The sequence below is a fragment of the Manis javanica genome, chromosome X, assembly GCF_040802235.1.
Source record: "Manis javanica isolate MJ-LG chromosome X, MJ_LKY, whole genome shotgun sequence".
Taxonomy (NCBI): Eukaryota; Metazoa; Chordata; class Mammalia; order Pholidota; family Manidae; genus Manis; species Manis javanica.
Genome location: NC_133174.1, coordinates 8,838,230 through 8,864,441, shown reverse-complemented (window position 1 = coordinate 8,864,441; position 26,212 = coordinate 8,838,230). Strand labels below are relative to the sequence as shown.

The 26,212-nt window shown below is 42.5% G+C and overlaps 2 long non-coding RNA genes across 2 annotated transcripts in view; one reads left to right on the top strand and one right to left on the bottom strand.

Annotated features, from left to right (window-relative positions):
* Positions 1-5,121: 5,121 nt before the first annotated feature.
* On the bottom strand, positions 5,122-6,918 carry LOC140847468 (uncharacterized). The gene is made up of 2 exons (XR_012127502.1): positions 5,866-6,918; positions 5,122-5,409 (listed from the first exon to the last, which is right to left on the bottom strand). It is a non-coding gene; the product is annotated as an uncharacterized lncRNA (long non-coding RNA).
* A 9,981-nt stretch (positions 6,919-16,899) lies between these two features.
* Positions 16,900-26,212, top strand: part of LOC140847311 (uncharacterized) — a 29,891-nt gene continuing 20,578 nt past the window's right edge. Inside the window, exon 1 of the long non-coding RNA XR_012127260.1 lies at positions 16,900-17,034. This is a non-coding gene — a long non-coding RNA (uncharacterized lncRNA). The remainder of the gene's footprint in view (positions 17,035-26,212) is intronic.

The following is a 26,212-nucleotide window of genomic DNA, read 5'->3' as shown; positions in this document are numbered from 1 at the left end:
CACCCTATTTCTTTTTATTGTGTGGCTCATTTGTTCCAAGGGGACACATGACAACTATCTAAAAGAGTTTTTTTATTGGGTCCCTGGCTACTCTTTCTCAACTTCAGAGCTTCAATCTCAGTGTATATGAATGCTCACAACTCCACATTACTAAATTTAAAAAGCTAAGTGTGGCTCCAGCGGGAAGGGGGTTCCCTGCCTGGGGCAAGTTCTCTATGAAGCTACTGAGACAGAAGGGAACCAAGGGTGAGAGGTTCAGGAAAGGTTTTTTTATTGCTCACAGCTCAGTCTCTCAGCTAGCTCTGCCCACTCTCGCTGGGCTCCACTAGCAAGGTCTATTGCTCCGGCCACATGCCCCACTATTTCCCACCCCTTTCTCCAGGAGAAACCTCGTGTGTGGGTCCCTGGTGACTGACAGGCTCCTGACCAATTATGCACCAGGAACTGAGGGGAGGAGAGCCTCTTGCCCCATAGGGCATTCCCACGAAGGACTGGCAGTTCTATCACATTGATGTGCAAACAAGCCCTTATATGTATATCACTATCAAGGCCAGACAGGAAATTCTGGTTGAAAACTTCCATTAACCCCACACTGAGTTAACAGTGAAGTAAAGCTTAGATGGTACAAATGGAACTCTGAAATTTCATTATAGGTAGACATGTCTAGCCAGATAGTGGAACAGAAGGTAATGCAGTTCAGGACATGCTACCTCAAAATCTGACAACTTGACACATCAAATATTTTAAGCTGAAGGACGTTGAGAAAGGGCTGGTGTTGGAAGGATCCTCTAACTTTCCCCTGAAGCAAGTCATAAGATCTTTATGTGATAGGTGCCTTCCACATAGCTGGAGAAAAGGAGAATCCTGATCTCCCCAGAGGAAGGGACACTGAAGGGTGTCTGAAGAACAGACCTTGCCAAGTTTCCCCATTTCTTACACATAGCTTCTAACCTTCTGTCTCATCATATTTTCCCATAATTTTCCACTCTTCATCAAGCCTAGCATGAAAATACTCAGGTTTAATTATTTCTTCAGGTCATTTCTTTATGAGGGTCCCCATGTCATGTAAAACATGTATTAAATATATTTGTATGCTGTTTTCTTGTTAATCTGCCTTTTGTTACAGAGACATAGCTGAGAGCCTAGGATGGGTAGAAGAAAGATATTTTTCCTTCCCTACAAAGGAAATGTGTCATCTGGTCATGTTCACTCTTCAATAAAGAAGAAATTTATCAAATTTCAATATCTTATTTGATTTATAAGTCAATGGGGGGAAATTAGGCTAGTACCCTACAGCAGGAAAAAGAGTATCATCCTATAATATACTGCATAATTGCAACTCAGATTCCATCTGCAAAGCAGCAGCAGCGTAGCCTCAGCAACTGTTAGAAATGTAGATTCTGGACCTACTGAATCAGGATCTGAATTTTCACAAAGGCCCTCAGAGTTTGTAGAACATTAAAGTTTGAGAAGAACATGCCAGAAGACTTGACACATCATTTCATCAGATGTGTTATGAAGAGACCAAGGCTGGATGAGTTGTAACCACAGTGAGAGATCACCTCACACCTATCAGAATGGCTATTATCAAAGACACAAGAAATAACAAGTGTTGCCAAGCATGTGAAGAAAAGAGAACCCTTGTGCACTGTTGGTGGAATGTAAATCAGTGCAGCCACCATGAAAAACAGTATGGAGGTTTCTCAAAATAATAAAACTAGAATCACCAGATAATCTAGTAATTCCACTTCTGGGTATTATCCAGGAAAATGAAAACACTAATTTGAAAAGACATATGCACCCCTATGTTCATCACACCTTTATCTAAAATAGCCAAGATATGGAAGCAACCTAAGTATACATCAATGGATGAATGGCTAAAGAAGATGTGGTGTATATATGATGAAATATTACTCAGCCATAAAAAAGAATGAAATCTCACCATTTGCAACAAATTGGATGGACCTAGGGTATATTATGCTAAATGAAATAAATCAGAGACAAATACTATGTAATTTTACTTATACATGGAATCTAAAAAACAAAACAGAAGCAGACTCAGAGAGAACAACCTAATCATTGCCAGCAGGGAGGATGATGGGAAGATAGGCAAAATAAGTAAAGGTTATTAAGATGTACAAACTTCCACTTATAAAATAAAGAAGTCATGGGGAGGTAAAGTACAGCAGAGGAAATATACTCAATAATATTATAATAACTTTGTGTGGTTACAGATGGTAACTAGATCTATTGTGGCAATCATTCTGTAATATATAAAAATATCAAATCACTGTCTTGTACACCTGAAACGAATATAACATTGTATGTCAATTATAATTCAATAAAAAAAAGAAGAGGAAGAGATGTGAGAGCTCTCTCTGTCTAAACACACTAAAGAAAGGCCATGTGAGCATGCGGTGAGAAGGCAGCCATCTGCAACCCGCTAAAGGGACTCTCACCAGACACCAAATCTCTTGGCTCCTTGATTACTGACTTCCCAGCATCTGTAACTGTGAGGAATAAATGTCTGTTGTTTAAACCACCCAGTCTGTGGTATTTTGTTATAGCAGCCCAAACTAAGACAGCTGGCAATTGGATAATATGTGGATGGGGGGTGGCAAACACCTAAGTTGATCCGATCAAAGCCAAGTCAGGACATTGTCAATAGTTGAGGGAAAGAAAGCTTCCTCTCTTGGGCTGAGCCTGAAGGAAAGCATGTGGCACCAGGCACTTCCGGGATGCTCCCCTGGAACCAGAGCAATGACACCATGGATGGCAGCATGGAGACACAAAGAATCCTGCCATTGAACTTTGCAGTTTCATGACACTGTAAATGGCCTTATCATGTGAACTGGTTTGAGTTGAGATTTCTGTTACCTTGAAACTGAAAATGTCTTAACTGATACATGTGTTGATCTGAACTAAACATCACACAACTCTTACAATGTTTGTCTCTTTGTGCCCCTGTGATGAGCAGAATGCTGCTTTACCAAGAACAAGGCTTAGAGCACTGGTTCTCAAATTTATCTGCACCTCGCAATCATCCAGGAGTTTCAAAAGATATTGATGTCTGTGTCTCATTGCCCAGAGAAAGTGATTTAATTGTTTTGGTTATGACTAGGGCTTTGGGTATCTTCTGCCTTCTTTGCTTAGTTCTGCTGGTGAGAGGGCAGGTGGATATGGAAGGAGGAAGTGGGAGATTTCAATATAACAAACAAATGAGCAAATTTCAGAGGCGTAAATTTTCATATTATCATGCCCAAGATGCTTCCTCTCCTAGCCATGACCCCCTGGACTCTGGGATAAGAAAAAGAAGAAATAATCCCAGTTTATAGACTCTTCAGGGGTTTTCATTGACCTTGTGATACCCTGGGAACTAAATTAGTGAAGGATGCAATTCTGTGAGTTAATTTCCAAGAAGCAAATGTTCACAAAAGTTTTATAAGTCCCAATATGACAATAGCTTCTCCAGCCTTTGTCTGTCTCCATCTCTTCTCCAGTCACCAGGACAATCCACAGAGGCATTATCCAAGCAACCTGGAAGGGGCACTTTTGGCGTTTTACCTCATCTCCTTTTTAAGCATTTCACTGAATGATTTATATTCCAGAATTTCTTGGGATAGATGAATGAGAGATTCTTAAAATCCAAAATTATACAGGTCAGACTGGGGGGTGGAAGGGCATAGCTCTAACAGAGAGTCATTGCAGACATAATAGAGGTATGCCAAAGCAAATACCAGCTGCAATAAAGGGAGAGAGGGACAATTTCTATACAAAATGAAACCACTTAAGATTGGGGAAGGAATGTCAGAGGCCTATTCAGATCTCACGAAAAGGAGAAAGAACCAAGTGTTTTCTGCTCAAATTCACTATAATTTTGCTTTCATATCAGGCTTCTATATGATTAATATAAATGCCTTTAGTATTAGGCCTTGGCAACCTTCACTTGCTAATATTCTTTAACATTGAGTTATAGGAAAGTGTCTTGGCTTGCACCTACTAATTTTCTCTCCTCAGCAGCTACATGATGTATGAATTAGCTATTGCTGCTTAACAAGTAATTCCAAAGCTCACTGGCATACAACAATAACCATGTCACATGCAGATAGGTCTGAGAATCAGTGGGAATGGCTCTGCTTCAGACTTCAGGTCTGAGGTTCGGCTGCAGTCTCTCTGCTCCACCTTCCCCATTCCTGTGCTATGAGGGTTGTGTCCTGCTATTGATAATGACAGAGCTACCAGAAGGAAAGGCAAAACATGTGGTTTCTATTATTGCCATGGCTTGGAATAGGTACACTGTCACTTTCTCCCACGTCCCATTGGCCAAAGCAAGTAATATGACCAAGCCCAACATCAATGAAGCTGAAAAATATACTCCACCCAGCGGTATGAAATTCAAAGTCACATGACAAAGTAGGGATTCAAGAAGTGAAGAATGGGAATGATAATGTCATCTGTCACATACGATAAAGTTCAGACTGTAAAGCAGAGGTTGGCAAACTTTTTCTGGAAAAAGATAGTGAATATTTTTGGTTTTGTGGGCCATATGGTCTCTGTCACAACTATTCATCTCTGCCATTTGCCATTGTAGTACAAAAGCAGCCACGGACAATATATAAGTGAATGAGTATGGCTGCATTCCAATAAAACTTCATTTATTGGCACTGATATTTGAATTTCATATAATTTTCATGTGTCACAAAATGTTCTTTTGGTTTTTCAAATTTAAAAATGTAAAAACCATTATTTCTGGTTCACAGGCTGATGAAAGCAAGTTAGCAAGCTGGATTTGGCCCATGAGCCAGTTTGCCCACCTCTGCTCCTCAGTTGCTGCCACCTAACATTCCAACCACGCCAAACGGAATTCCCCAAATAACCCACCTGGGTCAGCGACGGCGCACCCTTGTGTTTGTTGTCTGCTCTAGGCATTCCGTTCCCCTCTCCCTTGCCTGTTTAGCAAACTTCTAGTTTGCCTTCTACTCCACTCAGTGTTTTTTTCACATGTGCACTGCCTTCCCAGATCCCTGGGACCAGTGTATTTCATCCTCTACACCCTCACTGCGTTCTACCTGCGTTACTCGGGGGAGATGAGCTGTAGTCGATACAGCACTAAAATGTAAATAGCTTGGCACAATCAATGTTTATTGCTCACACATATAATGAAGCCATGAAATTAGTTGAGCATTTGAGCTCTACTCCCTTCAGTTATTTAAGGACTTAGTCTTCTGTCTTCTGATTCAGTCTTCCAGAAGGTCCTCCAAATTGTCCCGATTCTACAGTCAAATGAAGAAAGAGACTGAGGATCAGAAGAGAGATGGGTTGTACCGGCCAGGCTTGGAGCGCATCCCTTCTGCTCATGGTCCACTGGTAAGAACCCCAGCCTTCAACCGTGTGTAACAGCAAAGGATGCTAGAAATGAAGTTGAATGAAATGAATGAGTGGTGAGTATAGGAATATTTCAGTCATTTAGAGTAGTGCACACATTGCTCTTAGTAGATGAGTAAGACATTAACATCAACCAAATTTTTAAAAAAGCTAACAGGACTGAGTTAAATTAAATTTCATGTTCCGTTTCCTCCTTTTGTTTTCCGAGGTGGTATGGGTCTTTCGCAGAATGGGTGCTTCTCAATGCCAAGTTCCTTCCACCAGTTACAAACGGAATGACTGTACTCGGCCCGCCTTAGCTTTGCCCCGCCCCTGATGGTGTGTTTGCCATAGTGAGGACAGCATTTTTGCCTAGTGGTTTCCTGCCCACCCTCTCCCTGCCAACCAGGCTTCCTCCCCACTGCCCACCACCCCGAGCGTGGCCCTGCCTCTCCAGCCCATCTGCCCTTGCTCTTGGCTGAAATGGAATTAGACACTTACGGTTTGCATGTCAGTTTCACACAGCTCCACGATACGTCCCTTTGTCGCTTTGTCTGCACGCTGGTTCAGACAACAGCTGCCGCTTTCAGCCATCCCTCCTGAAAGAAAGCAGCAGCTCTTCCTGGTGCTAGAGGTGCTTTGCTCTGAATCAAAGGAAACCTGTCAAGGCTGTGGAGTCCTTTTAATGCTGTGTCTGGGGACGATTGGGTCTGTGGATCATACCTACCCTTGCTAGGACTGAATCCAGCGTGAGTCTGATGGGTGTAGTGTGGGAGGGCTTCGTGAGCACAGAGGGCAGGAAGGAGGAGTGCCACAGTGGGTTCTTCCTGCCTCTTCGAGGATTTCCGCAGCCGTCAGGTCATCCGACCCCCAGAGCACAGGCCAACCTGCAGCTGGGACTCAGGCGCCTTTCCTTGCCTGTGCGATGATGTGGAAGTTCCCGAAAGCAGTGCCATCTTCCTTTGCAGCTTTTGCTCTTCCGCTTGATGGAGCGTCTCTTCATCTCTGAGTCTGAACAGTCAGTTGTGTCCTGGCTCCCTCTCTGCGGCTCTGTGCCACTTATGCTTCAGAGGGGGTGCTGCTGGCAGTGCCCAGCTGAGTGTCTGGCTCTGGCTCAAGTGACCAACCCCTAATGACATGCTTCATGTGCCTGCGTGGAATGCTGATTTGCAGTTATAATATGAAGCTGACAATGTGTGAGCGCTGTGTGCCAGGCTCTGTGCTAAGGTCTCTGCCTGTGTTACATCATTCCAGCAATACTCACAGGTTGGCACCATTTCCTCCCATTTTATAAATGATGAAACTGAGACCTAGATGGAACACCCTGCTCGAAACCATACAGCTGAGAAGGTCAGAGTGGGGCATTAGAGACAGTCCTGTGCAACTTCAGAATTTTTGATCATGAAATCTACACTGCTGGCTGTCAAACGAAAACAGATACAAGGAATCCAAGAGAATTTCTAAAATCTTAATACTAGAATGTGGTCGACAGACAAGCAGCATCAGCATCACCTGGGAGCTGACATTAGAAGTACAGAATCTCAGGAAATCCAAACATGCACTTTCGCAAAATCAATGTGATTCATAGGCATATTAAAGTTTGAGAATCTCTGATCTAAACTTCCTTCTCCTTTTATAGAAGGGTAAAGGTGTGAAATGACGAGCCTCGGCTCCATCACTTGGTGCAGACACGGGACTAAAATCCAGGATGCCCCAGAGATGGGGCAGAGGATGCCTTCCATGCAAGGGGGAGGGAGGTGTGGGGTGAGGAAGAGAGGTGGTGGTGTCTTGAATTGGGTTCACAGGTGTCTTGATCTGAGTTCAGGGGGATTGTCCGGGTGTGGACTAGGAGACAATACCTCTAAAGCAGGTGAAGGAAGCAGGACTGAGCAGGGGGAGAACTTCAACTTCAATATAGTTGCAGTAGAGGACTCAGCAACAGCATGGGGAGCTGGGATGTCCCTTCAGGGTCATCTGAGCCCTTTGTACATCCCTGTAGTGATCAGTCGTTAGATGATAATTGCCCCTGGCTGAGAATGATTCCGGGGAGAGACAGGGTGAGCCCTCAGCAACCCCAGAGGGATGCCTGCCTAGATCCTGGAGGCACGGGTCCCAGCACTGCACTTGGTGTTCATTACAGAGGAGGAGACGCTGCAGGAGGGTGTTAAGCTTTATGCCAGGAACAGGAAGCCATTCAGAATGACACCATCGCATGTGCTTTGAGAACAATCCCTTTGGCCCCCGGATGGCAGTGGATCAGAAGGGACAAAGAAAGGAAGTCTGTGAGACAAGAGTGGTAGCTCAGACAAAAGGAATAGGCACCTTCAGAAGTGGGCAAATTCATGAGATGCTTTGGGCTTAGCATGTACAAGACGTCGCGATTCATTTGCTGTTGAAACATGGGGAAGGAAGCGTCCGGATGGACCACGGGCTCCTGGAACGGCTAACTGTGAGGATGGAAGTGGGCATCTGGAGATGGATCACTGAAGGAGAAGACCTGCAAGACAAGACTAGAGTCCCCTTGGGTCATTTAACAGCACTCAGTTCGCCACAACATTTTCAACTCTTCCTCAGCTCATCTTATTGTCTAGAATCATCCTCCCTGGAAACTGCAGTTCCTCCAGCACACATGGCAGGTACTTGCTTACTGTCCTCCAAATAAGTCTTCAGGAAAACTTGAGGCTCCTGGATTTTTTGGTTTGTCCCAGTGCCATTTTATTGCGACATATCACGCCAATGCTTTTGGTGAAATAGTTCTAAATTATCATTTTGTGAACCTCAAAGTAATTCAACACAACAATCGCAAGAAAATCAATTTGACCTCAGGCAATTTCATTAAAGCAGACTGTAAGAGTAGACCAAAACCACTTATATGAATAAAGTCCCTAAGAACATAGTGGGCCAAAGCACAATTCCTGCATGTGTGCGCGTTTGTGTGTGCATATGTGTCCTCTCCTGTTCCCTCTCTATTTTTTTAATCACCCTGGTTGACAGAGCCAGGCATTCTTATGAATCAATCGATTCATGTCATTATGCATTCAACGGGTGTCCTTCAAACACAGTCGAACACCTGTGTTGTGGGTGCTGAGGGGACAGAGGTCATGGGACTGACTCCTCCCTCCTCTTATGGAGCTCATGGCATTGGAGGCAATAAAAATAAATGTTTTTCTGTAATAATTATAATTAAGCTTAGTAAGTGCTAGAATTAATTATTCTTAATACAAAGTAAGCTTTCATCAGATTTTAATATTTGTGAAATCAATATGCATTTAAAAAAATAATCTCAAAAGACAGAAAATGCCGGCTGAGTTGATACTGACTGATATTTGAATTTAGACGTGTATTAAAGGAATCTGGTAATCTGATTGCCACCTCCATTGAGATCTTTCCTTTGAAAGTGCTGCACACAGTTGAATTTTAATATAATTTGTATACTTGTTTTTTTAATGAAGTATTTTAGAACAGTATTACATCTACTGAGAAGTTGGAATACAATGCAGAGTCCAGGGCACCCCAGATCCAGACCCAGTTTCCCTACTGCTAACATCTTACATTGTCACGTTTGTTGCAACTAACAATCTTGATACATGATTACTAACTAAAGTCCGAATCACATTTCGTTCCTTTTTCCCTGATGGCCTTTTTCTTTCTCAGAATCCCGTCCAGGATACCAAATTACATGTATTTGTCATGTCTCCTGAGACTCCCCTTGTCCGTGACAATCTCTCAGAATGTCCTTGTTTTGGATGGTCTTGGCAGTTTTGAGGACGACTGGTCAGCTATGGTGTAGAAGATCCCTCTGGTGGAATTTGTCTGATGTTTGTCTCCTGATTAGGTTGGGTTTATGAGTTTTGGGAGAAGGGCCACAGAGGTGAGGTGCCATTCTCCTTACGTCAGAAATGCTATCAAAATGACTTCAGATGACAGTGGTTGACTGTGATCGGTGGGCTGTGGTTGTATTCGTCAGATGTCCCCACCATAAAGTCCCTCTTTACTCTCCCTCCATGTTGTACTTTTTGGAGGGACGTCACTGTGTGCTGCCCACAGTTAAGATGTGGGGAGTAATGCTCCACCTCTTTGAGGGCAGAGTATCTACATAAATTATTACTGCTTTTCCTCTACTTAGCTAATCATTCAGTCATTTACTTACATCCGTAGGGACACATGGACATTTATTCTAGACCTTGGATTATAATCCTATAGTACTTTATTTTGTTGCTTAAATTGTCCCAGCTCTGTCTCCTGACTCAGTTTGTCCCTTGTGACATACTTTCAGTTGTCTCTTGTGTCCCTTGACATACTCCCATCGTTGTGGGGTGTTTTTTGTTTTTTAGCACTTCCTTTATTTCTGGCACTGTGGGATGCTCTGGAATTGTCTTGTGTGTTTCCTGCCCCCACCTTAGAATCAACTCCTTGTCCAAAGAGCCCTGGTTCCTTGTGTAGGAGAATGGTATTACAAACCCAGATTTGGACAGTAGGTACCTTAGTTGTTTTTTAAAATGGCTTCTAAAATCATTCCACTCTTCTCCTGCACTGGAAAGAGACATTGTGCAATTCCAAGATTTCTTGTGAATATATGTAATTAATGGCAGTAGAAATAAAAAAAAAAACCTCAGGAGAGACCACAGGATTCTGAAAGCCAGGGGTGGTTGGTGTGGCTCATACACATGTGACACGGGACAATTACCCAGGCACCAAAGAGTTATTAGTCTACAGCTTCTGGCTGACTTTCAAAGGAAGCTGAATCTCTTCCAGCAAATACGTGATTTGATTAGAGAAAAGAATGAAACCAGGGTTTAACCAAGGAAGAAATGCAGACACAGCCTTGGTATTCTTAGTCAGTCTTCCAAACATACTTTTATCCTCAAGCTGGTGGAGAGGTCAAGTCCAGAGGCTCAGACTTTGAAAAGCAGCCCATCACTGTGTGTGTGCAAGACTGCAACCGCTGAGAACAAGTCCCAGGAATTTTTAGACTACAGTGTGAAGAAGGCTTAGATGCAATCTTGTGACATTGAAAAGAAAGTGGCATATATGCATATAAGGTGTGTTTTCTTGTTTGGGGTACATTGAATATAGTTTGTTTTATCCCTCAAATATCTGTCATTAAATTGATGGTTTTACAGTCCCTGGAGAGTTAGAATTAGGGAAATAATGCCCCAGGCCCTTTATCCCTGAACAATGGGGAGTTCAGAAGGCTCGTGGCCTTTTCCTGGTCTCACACTTGAGCCAATAAAATTTAGTTTCCTTTAGATCCACTTTGTGAAGTCCTTGTGAAATCGCTGCTTTCTCTCATTCCCCCCACCCTTTGCTCTCTCCAGTCAATGGGTATCTTTTTGAATCTCAGGTATGCATGTCAGCGTTACTCTAGCTTCTGGCTTTGTAAAAAGATGAAATGTTCCTTTTTTTCTCTGTTCCCTGGCACCGTCTCAATAGTTTGGGAATAGCTGAAACTTAATATTTGAAAAAAAGCACCTGTGAAAACTTTTATTTTGATTTCTCCTGCAGTTATTGATCTATTTAAGTATTTTACCACTTTCTGGATCATTTTTCTAAAACTATGGAGTCCTAGAAATTTTTCCATTCTATCCAAGTTTTAAAAATTATTAACATAGATGTAGAGTATTTGTATAGTTCTTTTCTACTTCCTTTGTATATACAGCTCCTATTTTATTCGTAATTCTGTTTACTGAGTTTCATCTTTTTCCTTAAGTAGCCTCATTGATGGTTCATCAGTTTTTTATCATTTTCAGGAAAAACATGCCATATATTTTCTGCATTTTCTTTTATTAGTATCTTTCTATATTTATTAATGGATTTCTTCTTTCCTTTGGTTTGTGTTTCTTATTATTTGCTTCTTTAGTTGACTGCTAAATTCATTTCATTCATTTTTGCTTGTCTAGTAAATGACTTGGAATGTGGAAACAATATATAGGTCATATCCTATAAGTCAAATCAACATTATCATTATTTTTAGATGTTCGACACTTGCTGACTTTAGTGTTCAGCAATTTTGGATATAGTGATTTTAAATACCTAAGTTGTAGAAGTTTTTATTTCTGGTTTTAGTCTTTGTTTCCAGGTTTATTTCATACCCACTGTCTTTCAAAGTGCAGAACTAAACCATCTCCCCATTCATAGGATTTCATCTGCCAATGCAAAGGGCATGGTGGACATGCCGGCATGGTCTCGCAGCACGACAGGTAAGCATGTGAGTGCGAGTGTGTGTGTGTGTGTGTGTGTGTGTGTGTGTGTGTAGATATTTTAAAGATAAAAGAAAGCATATTTTGATGTATACAAAACAAGGATACATGTATCCATACAATTATATACCACTCCTCTCAGCATCACAAACCTCACGTCTAGGCTGACGTTTTTAAGATCCTAGAATTTTCCCAAAAACAATACAGCAGACAAACCATTTTTCAATGGAAACAGAGCTGAATCTAACCTGGGAGGGAGCTACGAAGCAGACAGTCATCCCCCATACCATCAAAGGTAGTTTTTCTGCCATGTTTGGGTTGGAGTATGGCGTCTACTCCAGTGTTTACTAAACACATCTGCAGGTTAGAATCACCAGGAAATTGTTTTAACATTCCAAAGCCTGGGCCATACCCCAGACAATTACACCATAGTCTCTGGGTAGGACACAGGCGTCAGCATTTATGAAGTGCCCCCAGGTGATTGCAGTGTGAAGACACAGGGGGACATACTGCCCATGCACAGACTGGGACTCCTGACCCTTACTGGAGATTAATCCTCAGTGTCGTAAAGCAGTAGTTGTCAAGCTAGAGCTGCATCAGAATCAGGGAAGGGCTTGTTAAAACACAGACTTCTGGGCCCCATCCCAGAGTGTCTGATTCAGTAAGTCTGGGGTGAAGCCCAAGAACTGACATCTCTAACAAGTTCACTGGCCATGCTGAAGCTGCTCATCTGTGAACCACACTTTGAGAACCACTATTATAGAGTGAGCTTTAGGTTCAGAAAGAAAAAAACACCTGAACTATAGCTGTGGCAAGAATTCTTTCTAGAAGACTCCATGACCAGACTTTTTAAAAAAGAAAGCATATTGACTACATTTTTCAAGGCCATATAAACTTACATTTTATAAACCTGCTGTGCTCTCATTTACCAGAAGTCTTTATCAAGTATTTATTCACAAATACTTTGTAGGCAGCTAAGCTAATTGCCATATTAACAATTCAAGTGTGAGGTAGTTGCTTCACTCTAAGAACTTCATTTAGCATTTTAGCATTAATTTCTAATCAACTGCTAATGTTTCCTTATGTTTTTTATGAGCTCCACTGTGTGTAGATTAATCCTTGATCTGCACTGATTTCTCTAATAAAAGGGCTCCATGTTTCTTTTCTCTTTTGGGTTATGTGATACTCATCGGAATAAAAGAAAACCTCTCTGTGGTGACTGTGTCTGTGTGTGAACAGGGGTATGGGCAGCAGGTGTGAACACCAGCACAGGTGCCATGGGGTCCAGTAATTAACAACAATCCAGTTGCAGTTTGAAGATTTGAATTCTTATGCTCTACAGGTCACTAAAACATGCATGAGACAGGCATGCCCCCTGGTGGATTAGACCCTAAACACGGTTCAGCAAACTATGTCCATGGGCCAAATCCACCCACGCCTGTTTTGGAAATAAAGTTTTATTGGAGAACAGCCATGCTCGTTCTGTTTCATGTTGTCTAGGCCTGTTCTTGGGCTACAGTGGCAGACTTCAGTAGTTCATCCCACAAAGCCTAAAATAATTGTTACCTGGCCCTTTATCAAAAAAACCCACAAAACTCCAGCCCCACCAATCAACTTTCTGTGGGTAGGAATGATCAGCCGTGCACACGATCATGCAGCCATAGGATCATCCTGCCTGTACTCTTCCTCACAGTTCTCAAGACTATCCAGGAAACTAGGGCAAACATTTCGCCAAAGTCCTGGTCTTGTAAACTTGTCAAAAAGGTACCCGGGCTACCTTGGCATGACTTAGGAATACTGAACCTCTTGCTCCTGAGAATAGTGGCTCACTTAGAGTCCATCCTGTCACTCTGAGAACCGAAGGGGTTATCTTGTAGACTCAGAAGCCTCGGGTGTCTGATGCTCTTCCTGAGGAGTTTCTAAGCAGTACTGTTTGCACGGTTGCCCTCATTGCTGATCCTGTCTTTTGTGAGATGGCGCTTAACCTCAGGGGCAGTTTAGGAAAGGTCAAGAAAATGTGAGTGGCAATGATGGGAACCATGAGAGTGGTTCAGACTGGGAGAGGGTAGTGTAAGAGTGGGTACATACTGGGAGAGGACAATATTTAACGTTGATGCATTCAGGATGTGAAATAGATAACTGCCCATACCTTCTCAACTTGCTATTAAAATAAACTATGTAGGGATGGGACTAGCTTTTACTGTTGGATCACCTGTGTAATTAAAATCATAATTTGCAAGAGAATAAATATGTGGACTGGAAAGAAAAGAAACGTGACTAGAAAACTGTCTGTTCCCATGTCCTTAGAGGACAATACAGCAACACATGAGAAAGTGTGTGGGGCGTGAGGCGAGGTGTGCATGCGGAAGCAGCTGCAGCAAGAGGGAAGGAAATTAAACAGTGAGAGAGGTGATTAAGAAAAGTCAATAACAACTTGGAAATGAATGTGATAAGATGGCGAACAGGAAGCCAGCCAAGTGAAAGAAGCTGGAGTCATCTCGTGCCTCACTGCTCCAGAGGCTGCCCCATGAATACCAGGTTTAGCTCTCGAGGCTTTGCAGAACACAGAAGGCTAGTGATGAAAATCACTGAGCCCTGAGAAAATGTAATTTATAGATAAATCAGTTCAACACTTATCAGATGGGTAACAAGAACAGTGCAGTGAAAAAAGGGCTCAAAATAAATACTTCTTCCCCCCCCCAAGAAAATAAGGTAGATTCATACCCATTATTCTTGTGTTCATATTGTATTTTTGTGACTGCTCTGCATGAGTTAGAATAACACCGTAAAGGTCAAATCCTGCTCCTCTGCTTCTGCTGAAGAAGAAAAACAGAAAGGGGCATAAAGAAGAAAGGTAAGCTGGTGGAAATATTTGCTGCTGTTTTATCCTTAGACATTTAAGTAGCAGGGAAAGCACATGTTGATATTAACTGATTTTTATTGTGCATTTTAAATTTGAATTTACCTATAATGGACCCTGCTGTTTTCAGGCATTGTGCTAGGAGGTGACCAAATAAGACATAGTCTCTGACCTCAAGGACTTATGTTCTAATTGGAGAATCAGATAAGTAGTCATGTATTTAATACATATGCTATAATGATGAGGTCCAGGTGAGAGACAACTAGAGGAATCTAGGAGAGCTTCCCAGAAGTGACATCTAAATTGAGACCAGAGAGATACTTATGAGTTATTAGAGAGAAGGGCTGGGGAACAGGTATTCTTTGCAAAAGGAATGTGAAAGGTGATGTGATAGATTGATAGCAAAAATGGCCCAGATTCTCCTCCCATTTATGTACCTGCCCTTTGCAATGTGGGTTTGCAGCTCCTCCCATCAAGTAGTGGAGTTTAGTTCCAACCTGTTGAATCTGGGATGATATGACTTGCTTTGGCTAGTAGAATACAGAAAAGATCATGTGTCAGTTTCATGCCTAGGCATCAGGAGGCCTTGCATGCTGTTGTCTCCTTCCTGCCTGCCTTCCTCCCTCTCTTTGTTTCTCTTCCTCTCTCTCTGCTCTTTCCCCCTCTCTTCCCCACCACCCTGAGAATAAACCAGGGCTTGCCTACCAGAGAATGAGAGACCATGTGGAAGAGAGCCAGGTAAGGCCATTCGATCATTCTAGATCAGCTGGCCCCCAACTGACCTGCTAAATGAGCAAAGGGAAATGACCTAGTCCAATGGAGATCAGATGGATCTGGCCCAAATCAGAAAAGTTACCCAGTGACCCATAGGCCCATAGGAAGGAATAAATGATTGTTGTTATAAGACACTACTTTGGGAATGCTTTGTTATGCAGCAGTAACTTACTGATACAGAACACCTGAAGGTGTAAGAGAGCAGAGCCCATTCAATAAACTGGAAGTGATCTAGGATGGATGGAGAATGGAGTATGGAGGGAGAGGGATGAAAGGTGAGGATAGAAAGCCAAGTGGGAACTGGACCCTTCAGAGTTTTATAAGCCTTATTAAGTGATGGGGAACTATCTAAGGGTTTGAAGCAAATGTGTGATCATGCTTTCATTTTATACATATTATGGGTCATGAAGGTTAATGGCTAGGAGGAACACAAAGCTAGAAGGAGGGAGGCCAGTAAACTGGCATTTATAGTGATCCAGGCTAGAGTTGATAATATCCTGAGTAGAACAGAGACCATGCGGTTGTATAGAAATGAGCAGATTGGAAACATAACTGAGAGAGAATGAGTAGCACCTGGTGCTTTATCAAAAGTGAGAGATGAGGGAGAGCTGATGCCTAGTGCCTAGTGAAATGTTGTGGGAGAATCATTGTCTGAGATAGACACTCAGGAGGAGAATGAACTTTGGATGGGTGTGGAGGAGATGATAAGCACAGTTTAAGATTTGTAAAATTTGAAATATCAGTGAGATACCTAAGCAGAGATTCCCAGTAAAGAGTTGGTTAGACAGACCTGAAGCTCAGGAGAGCAACTTGGGTTGGAGATAGTTTGGCAATTATCAGCCTATGGTTGGTACTTGAAATCACTTAAACATTTACTGAATACCTGATATGTGTCACGTGCTGCGCTACATGCCAGGAGTGTGGAGGTTAGCGATACAGACTAGGCTAAGTCACCTACTGGAGAAGATTCAACGTTGGTCAAATAATCACACAAATATAAATATACTGTCTTAAGTACTGTAAAAGAAAACTATGATAAACCATAAGAGTACATCAAAAAGAAACTTGACCTAGTCTGAGGAATCAAGGAGCAGTTCCCTAAAAAAAGGATGCTTGAACTATCAGAAATATGAGAGGGGTTTCCGAGGCCATAGGGAAAGACGACCTGAGGAAGTTATGATGTGGTGAGCTTTTATTTTCTTTGTTAAAGATGAAACAGGATCGCCTCCTAAGAGAACATCAGGGGTAGGTATACAGAAAGCTTCAACTGTCTTCACAACATTTTATTTCCTCAGTGGACCATAGGCATATAGATGAACTGCATTCTTTATACTTTTTCACATGTCTAAAATATTTTACTTTAATGAAGAATAATGAGAAATATGGTAGAGCCAGAAATTTGGGAAACACTAAGATTTGAAATAATTGATATAAGAGAAAGAGCTGCCTGGGGTGACATAAGATGCTGGGCAGGCAGCGTCCCAGGTGATTTTAGAGACCACGTATTTATAGTGGACGGCCTGTTGTTCACATCACTTCCCTTTCCTATACGGTAGCCAGCTAGCTTGCATTTTCCAGTCTATGATGCAGACAAATGCCTGAGTCTGGACCAAAAGAATGTGAGATAAAAGAATGTAAATCCACTTCATGACCCTCCACAGTCCTCACATATGTGGCCTTTCCTTTTTCTCCATTAGATGGTTGAACAGAGAGGATTCCACAGACTTAGAAGAGACAGAGCCACAACATGGCAGGGGCCTGGGTTCCTGAGTCAGCAGTTGGATGGGAGGCTTCCGGAGAATCCTCTGAGTGAGAATGCACATGACACTCTCTTTTGTAAGTGCGACGTTCATTTTCACTTTGTTCACCTGATTAAATTTAGGGGTGGTTTGTCACAGCAGTTACTCTATCCTCGTGCTCATCTTCACAAGGATGAGGTAATGTTTTTCCTAATAGTGCCAAACAGCCATGTGCAGACACCAAGAACTAATTTTTTGTATTAGATAATTGAATGGGATGGCCCAAAGGGCAAAAGGATGGAAAAAGTAATGAATAAGTGATCGGTTTTGTGAACAATTACGTTCACTGAGTAATGAGTACATAGCTCATTAGAATTCCCATTTCGAAGCAGAGGACGTGAGAGCCTTCAAGAGCGCTGTTGGTATTTCACAAGCAGAAACAGATTCCTGTCCTCAGAGGGGCCCCCACCACTGCATAAGCTGGATTTACCAAAGAGAATATGGGATTCCATCCAACCAGTCTCTGAAGGGTCCAGACTCCCACAGCCATCATATCTCCCTGCAGAGAAGTGGGAAGAAAAAGGCCCTTCCTCGATGTATCTAGGGCACTGTGTGGGAGAGCCACCTTCTTCAAGTCTTGGCTCCAAAATTACATCCTAATGAGGGCCTTCTCTCTCCATTCTCTCTACAGTAGCCTTTCCCAGCTGTCACTATCCCCTGACCCTGCTTTCATTTGCTTTATGAAAATAGATGCAACTTGGAAATTCTATATATATTTCTTATTTGTTTATTACTCTCCCACTAGAATATGAGATCCATCAGGGCAGGGTATCCCCAGGGCCTGGCACAAAAAGTATCTATTATCCATATAATTTTCTCAAAGGACTTACATAAGAAGTTATAAGATTTATTTTGTGTAATTTATTTCATTATGTATAATTGTTCTCATAGTAGACCATAGTCATGCCTTCCATTTATGGAAAATCTTGATTTTCTGTAACTCGGGTCCCTGGCTGGGTCAGATTTCAAAGTTTGATAGATGAGACACACACACACATACACACACGTATCTGCACATTTACTTGGGGACTGGTAAGTGGGGATGAAGTATGTTTAACCCTGAGCACAATGCAGATTCCGGTGTGTATAAATGACCTCAGCATACTGCTGAGGCCCTGCGAGTGAATTCATGATGAGGACGTAGCCTCAGGAACCACCATCCCGACTCAGGAACGTGGTCCAGGGGTGGGAGGGGGGAATGGTTTCAGCTTCTCTGGTTAGTCACCCCCCGAGTGGTATGATGAAGCCGGGAAGGCAGAAGAGCCATGGGTTCTTCTGAGTGGGGCCAGTGGGTTCCCTAAACCCTTGTGGCACTTGAGTTCCCAAGCAGATTCGCTGTGGGACAGCCCCAGATTGAGTCTCCTTTTCACCTTGAAGGGACTTACTTAGATGCTGACATTAAGTGAACTGCAGAATGAAGTTTCGGACGCAGCAGGGACACACCTTGGCAGGGCTGGCAGGGCTGACGGGGTCATGGAAAGTTCCACGGAGGCAGCAGATCTCCAGCTCAGCAGCACTGAGGCAGCAGAGGCAGCCGCAGTCGGGGTAATGACAGCCCTGCACAGCCCTCCTAGGAGATTTTGGACCAGCACACTCGGAGACCCCACTGGGCTGGCAACTGCAGCAAGCTGGAGCTGAGTCTGATTAAATGGCACCTTCAAGGCAGCCAGCCCTGTGGGCCCCAAAATGCCAGCAAGGGGAACTTTGCAAGGCATGGCCATTTCTGTGTAAGCAGATAGAAGCTGGGGGCTCAGGGGAATTCGGTATCAATATTAATAGATCCATATTTGTAGTCAATATTAATAAAACCACATGTGTCCTCACAACCTGGTGGAGATGGGAATATGCAGGTGCACTTGTAGCCACAAGCAAGGCTAAACTCGTTTGATGGCTGCATTCTCAGAATGGAGTGCACGCTTTCCACATTCTCCTGCACCCACAGCAATGGGCTGAAAGATTTAGATTCATTTGGAAGGGGTCATACCTCTTGCTGGCTTAAGAAAAAAAAAGTCCTGGACATTCTAATAAAATTCTGGAAGAGAAAGGCGACTTTGACATTCAAGCCAAACATAGACATTCAATTCTCTATTAGGTGCAGTTTAGTTTTATTAAATCGAAAACAATTTGAAGGAAAACTCAGTTAAGATTGGAATCTTATGTAAATCAATAAACAGTGCTTATTACTCGTTGCCAGATACATGGCTCTCAGATGGTGAGCTCTTTGCAAGACAATAGACATTTAACTGCAGCAGTGAAATTAGAAAAAGTGTAAGATGTATTATATTATTATAATATAATAAATACACTGTTATAAGATTTATTTTATTAAGAAAATATATCTGTAGGAAGGAAGCCCTATTGCATCTCTAATATACAAGAAAACAGCAAAGAAACTGAAGTTCCAAGTCCGGAGGAGGCAAACATTTTTCTATGAGGCAGAGAATAAATATTTTAGATGGTCTCCGTCACAGATACTCCACTCGATCAATGGAGCACAGAAGTAGCCATAGACATTATGTAAACAGATGAGTGTGGCTATGTTCCAAGAAAACTACACATATATGGACACTGAAATTTGAATTTCATTTCATTTTTGTGTTACAAAATATTGTTTGTTATCTTAACTGCTTACAGATGTAAAAAGCATACTTAGCCCAAGGACCATACCAAAACAGATGGCCAGCCAGATTTGGCCCGTGGGCTGTAGTTTGTCAACCCCTGTTCTAAGGGGCTGACCTTTGAACACCTGTTGCAGGTGACCCCTCATCAAGATTTTGCAGGCGGTCTTGCAGGCACCCCCCTATAGGTAGCGATCTACTCTCACTGGTCTTTCACCTTCTGTCCCAAAGCTCTTTAGTTTACTTAAAAACTCCAAACACCTTCCTGTAACCCAGTTACCTCTCAGTTGTCTTTATTGGATGCCCTTCATTGTGTATTAAGGCATAATCAATGGTATTGGCTGAGAGAGCCGCTCCCAATTATAGAGGAAATTACACCTGGCATTGGAAGAACTGGTCAGTTCACCGTGAGCAAGCTTTCTCAATAAGAGCACTATTTCTAGTTCTTTGTTGCCCATCCCTCCCCACTTTGGTCATCTGGTGTGCAGGCCAGCATGGATTGCTAGAACAGGTGGGCATTTACAATCGCGTTACAGAGCAGAAAAACTTTCATGTTTATTTCACCGGAGAAATGTAAATGTGATTTCTCCAAAATGAATAGCTGCCTCTAAAATATTCCACGGGTCTTGCCTTCGAGAGAAGGGGTGTGTGTGTGTGTGTGTGTTTCCATAGGTGTGTATATGTGTGCATGTGTGTGTGTGTGAGAGAGAGAGAATTCAACAGAGAAAGGACTTTCTACTGTCACATTTATGAAAGCTCTGAGCTTGCCTTCCCTGATTTCTCGATCGCTTGTTTGTAATTCCTGGGAATATATCTTCCCGATTTATTCATCAGACTTAATTATTGACTGACTGTCTACTGGGTGCCACACAGGTCCTAGGAACTTGGGGTCAATCAGTGAAGGAAACAAAGATCTCTTTCCTTGGAATGTTTATAGTCTAGTGGAAAAAGACAAGTTTAAACAATAGACAGTAGTTAAGGAACTTAATGGAAAGAATTTCATTGCCCAAGATTTTAATGTTAAATTTGTCTGAAGATATTTATCTCAAGTGGAATAAAATATCTACATAGGGTGAATTAGGAGACCCTGCTCTCCTCATGGACTTATAAGTGAATAGGCCCACAGATAATAGTGATACTATTATCCTTAGTTTCTCTGGTGAACCTTGTATGTAAAACTATTATTTCGAGTGCGAAAGCTTACTATTTACATCAACATACACTCAAGGGGAAAAGATGCTAATGAAACCTTGGTTTCATTTTAAGCTGCTTGGTTTAAAAAAAAGAGCCTTTATAATAATTTCCTCCTTTTCCATTTTACAGAATTTTAAAATTGCATGATAAAAATCTCTTCTAGAGAAAATTGCCCAAGATGAGATTCTTGCCGTCTATAGCAAAAAGATGTATCCTATAAATGTTGTACATGTAATTGCCCTAAGCTTTAATGAAAATCTGTGCCAATATGGTAAAAATCAAAGAACAAGAAATATCTGCCATGCTGACAGCAGCAGTGGGAGGGAGAAAAACCCACCATGTTTTATAAATAAATGTGAGGATTTGAACTAATGGGCACAAGAAAGGGAGGAAATAATTACAACGCCATGCCTCAGAGAATGTTATTTAATTAAGCAAAATGATAACAAACCTCCAGTCAGGACAGGGTCTCATGTTCCTACCAATTTATACTAAGAGGGAAGGAAGAAGCCGAAGTAATAACTAGACTGAGATAAATTAGTGTTTTCATTTCTGGTGAGCTTCCCCACGCACATTAGTGTCAGCGTCAGTAGACTTGGTTCCCTGGGTGCTTTTAAAAATGGATAGACTGAGCAAGAAAAACGTTTTATTCTCATCATGCATTCAACAGGCTAATTGCATTACAGGAACAGAAACAAATTCCCTTCCTCCAAAGCCCTTGAAATCTTTCCCAACAGAAGCTTCACCCTGCGATGCATACAGTAGACACATTCAGAGTGAATTCTCCCCAAAGCTGTGTCTTTTCCACGAAGCTGGGAAGGAGAGAAGGAGCAGTGTGAGTGGAGGCAGACAGGCTAGGCTTCCAGGCTATTACTTGAATTTTTGGGTGTCTTTCCTCATCTAGGAAAAGGAGGAAAATGATACTCTCTTACAATGGCAACCTCCCAAGAGCGGCTTGGGAAGTATACCCTGAGGACGGCCATAATTTCCATCCCCAAAACCAGACAGGTAGAGATAAACCAAATAAAAATAGTGTGACTGCCCCGAAAGCAGAGCTTTAAGCTAAACCCTTAAATTCTTCCTTTTCCTCATTTCCTCCATCTGCTGGGGGAGAGGCCTTGTGTATTCTCCTCGGTTCTTGTCCTTCCCGCAATGAAGAGTTGAAGGGCAGAGAGGCAGTAATGAAACAGAGTAAACATTTTGTTTAAAGTTACTTAGAGAGAAAGTGCAGGTGACCTCAGAGAGAGAGGAGGGCCCTGCAAGGTTGGGGGTGCCCCCTTTTAAGGATTTTTCAGGTATGTGACAAAGGACTGGGGGTGTGGACTTGTTAAGTGGTCCCAAGTATCTTTGCTGAGACATTCGGTCCTCTAGGTAATTCTGCAAAATTAGCTTAACACAAGACATTTACTGCTCTGGTTCCCTCCCAGGACAGCAGCTTCCTGGTTTGGGAGTGTATCAATCAAGACTGTCTGCTCTTCCTCCAAGGTGGGCAGACTTATTTGTTGTTTGCTAAAGAGTATGTTAAGAATCTTTCTTCTTAAACATCCTGGGTTTTTTCAAAATGCAATTTTGGCTTTAAGGTGGGATCTCCCTGTCTTTATTATGCTGTTTATAGGTGGGCCTTTTAGCAGGCTAGAGTAAATCTTAACAAACAATCTGATTGACACAATGAAGACATGGGCCGTGCTCAGGTACTTTTCCTTATCTGAGGAATATTCTAACATTCAAGGCCAAGTTGCTCTTGACCTTTTGAGCTTTAACTGATTAACTCATTAACTCTGAGCTTTTTCTGGCTTTCTCGTTTTAACTGGTTAACTGGTTGGTCCTTTCTAGGGGGCTTTACTGACCTTGTTCTCTTTCCACCCCACTCATATCTCTTTTCCTGCCTAACACATCCAGGCCCCATGGAACTGATCACTGCTTCTAAGAGCCTCGCATGATATGAGTCTTAGTTAAAAGATTTTGGTTGTTCTTGATAAGACTGTATATCAATGATACTTTAATAAAAATTAAAATTAAAAAAAGATTGTTAAATTACAGAAGTCCATTCCAGCCAGCCAAACAAAAGCTTATTAAAGTTAATGAGAAGGATACTGGTGTATCTCTGTGTCTTGCCTGAAGGTTTCAGCCTGGGCCAAGTTCACTCTGGATTGGTGAGAACGGAGAATGACAACAGAAAATTGCGGTAGAAGGGTATACCCAGCTTTACTCTCTTAGTGTCAGGTCAAGCACTAGAACCCCAACAGAGAATGCAGCAAGCCAGTCTCTGCCTCTGGGCCTCTCCTCTGCTTTGCAGCCCCAGAGCACTGAGCAGAGCTCTTTATACAGAGTCAGTGATAGCCCACTGCTCACACGTGTGCAAGCCTGCACCTGCGAGCATTGCTCATGCACGTGGGCTAAGCAGACCAGGGTCAGGGGAGGATCCTGGCCATGGAACTGCCATTTTCCCTATGCTCTGTATCAAAATTGGGAACTGGAAAACTGTCAGCAAGCCAGATGGGTCCCTGAGTTCTTCCTTCAGCCTCTCTCTATATGACGTATTTCCAAATTTGATGTTTTAAAATCAAAAGAGGACTCTAGGGCACAAACTTTAGAATATAGACATGAAAAATTATGTTCTTGGATCTGAGAATTCTGATCAATTCTAGAAACAGTGGCCACAAGGTTTAGGTAGATAACTTGAATGTCCTCTACACTAAGTGATACACTGTTCAACAAGACTAGTGGGTGCTGTCACAAAGCAAGTACCTTTTTGTCTCCCGTTGCCCTCCTTAAATTCCCCCCGGGAATTCCCCTTTTCCCCTGCCCCAGGATTAGAACAGGGAAATGCAATTGCTTTTCTGTTTATCCTTAGGTAATAAAAAGCCTGTGGTCACTAAATCTCAGAGCACAGTCTCCAATCAGAGTGTTCAGTCCAGTATAATAATGTACCCTTCACTCTTCATTTGAGGGTCTCTGTTCCCCTCCTCTGGGTCTGCTCTGATGTACAGCTAAACAGAAGATAGCACATCACTGTCTCTCCTGCAGGTGAAGACATGCCCCAACACCCTAACCCCTGCTGAGGCTGAGAGGGTTAAGAGTCATTTACTCTACGCATGCTGCGTGATGGGCTGCCTCAACCCCATAGCCTAGCATATGGGTCCCACTAGGGCCCTGAGCAGCTGCCGTGAATGCCCTCTGCTCACTGCTGTCTCTCTCGGAGGGTTGCCCTTGGCAGTGGGTGTGGCCTTGCCTGGGAGTTTCACTCTCCACCCAAAAGTGCCTCCCTCTGCCTGGACTGCCTGCCAGAGGAACAAAGTCCTGCTCCCTTGCCTCAGGCCCGGTGCACTGCTACCAGTCCTGCTCCCTAACTGTCAAGGATGAGCTTGGCCTGAGACCACCTTCTGGCCTAGTGCCTCCCCTGCCCTCTGCAGCCTTCTCCACTCCTTGAGGGAATGCGGTCTAAGCTACAGATTTCTACTCTGGCTCCTCAGTCAAACTTCCAGTCACACTGGAAGCTGATTATCCTGTGCTATCCCAGCCCTCTTCCACCAGAGCAAACATGAAGTCCCCTAACACTTCTTAATAGTCAATAAGGGATTCCCTTTGCCTCAAAGGAAAGTTTGTAATTCCAGAGCCTCCCTGTTTTCTCTTTTGTCTCTGATTGCTTCCTTCCAAAAAAAAGAGAGAGAGCACTGTGATTTTTCTTTTTCTTTTTTCTCCCTTTCTGAATCAATTATTTGGCTGTCCAATACCTAACTCTGAATACCAGTATTCTTCTAGTAAGTCAGAAAGGAGAATTGTGTGTCAACTTGGAAAAGAAAATCAAACCAGGATGCGCAAGCAGAAAAAAAAAATCAATTTTCTCCGGGTCATTCACCTGTATCATTCCTTCAGAACAGGAACAAAGCAAAGGAATTGCTTGGTTCTTTCAGGCAACCTGGCCCAAAGGAAGCAGAAGGGGAAAGATGTGCCCTGAGCTTTCTGTACTTAAAGCCTTCCTGTGAGTAAATAATGTGTATTATAAGGTCACTCTTGATTCTTCCGCTAAGTTCTGACCTAGAAAATGTCTGATTGCCAAAAAGAGCATTTTGTCCTAGTGTGAATCCTAGATGGCAGGAAGGCAGCCTTAATCCAGGTGGCCTTGAGGGTGAACGCATCCTTAAATGCCTGCCCCCAGGCCACAGGAAAAGAGAGGGAGGTAAGAAAGAAAGTTCTCAATAATGCTCTAGGGCAGAGATCGGCAGACTTTTAAATAAAGCACCAGATAGAAAATACTTCTGGCTTTGTGGGCTACACCGTCTCTGTCTTAACTACCCAACTCTACCACTGTAGCTTGAAAGCAACCCCAGAAAAATTTTAAAAGAATTTGCATGGCCATTAAAACTCTGTTAATGGATGCAAATTTGAACTTTATCTAATTTTCTCATATCTGAAAATACTCTTCTCTTGATGTTTTTCAACCATTTAGGGACTATAAAAATAGTCTTAGCCTATGGGTCCTCTGAAAACAGGGAGTGGACTAGATTTGGCCCCATAGGCTGTGGTTTACCTCTGCTCTAGGTCAATGGGTAGGATTTCTCCTCATCAGTTCGTTCAGGACTGGAAGTTAGTTGTTAAATAGAGAAAGTCACTTAAAGTAAGGAATCATAAAAAATAATCATAATTATTTTAAATTAACTGCTTTAAATAGCAATGCATCTCAACACATTCGCATTGACTAGTGTTTTCCGTACAGGGCCATGACTTCGTATTAGCCGAAGTCTGTTGATTAGATTTCAGATGGCCTTCCTTAGTACTCTAACTAAAGCTTCTAGTTCACTTTAGTCTCAAGTGGAATGAGAATTCGAAGCTGCTTGCATGTTCATTCAATGAGCAGAATGCTTCTAGTTTTCACAAACCTCCATCTTTTATAGCCAAGCCTACACACTTTGACAGCAATGTTGAAAAATGTGCCTTTACGAGTGTTTTCCCAAAGCATCCAATCTTAAGACAGCAATTTTCTTCCTTATTAACTTGTGTAATTGCTATGACAAAGAAAGGTGATATAAACAGGTGTAAACACAAATGCAATAAGCTCTTACTTGATAGGCACAGAACTTAATGGTGGGAACAGGTGTGTGTGTGTGTGTGTGTGTGTGTGTGTGTGTATGCATGCATGTGTGTTAAGGGGGTTGTGATTGAAGCCAGCCTACCAGACACAGGCCTTCAGTAGGCAGTGGGCATCTGTCTCCACCTTCTAGAGAAGGAAGGTGATGTCCACTAACACAGCACTCAGTTGAGTGGAATATCCTGCTTTCTGACCATGCAGTTCCAGTGCTTGATCTGGATGTGGGGAGGGAAAATAGTATAAGGATGTTACATCTTTTTATTAAAATTAGTTAGTGGAATTGCATTTCCCAGTATTTTAAGTGAGAATATGTC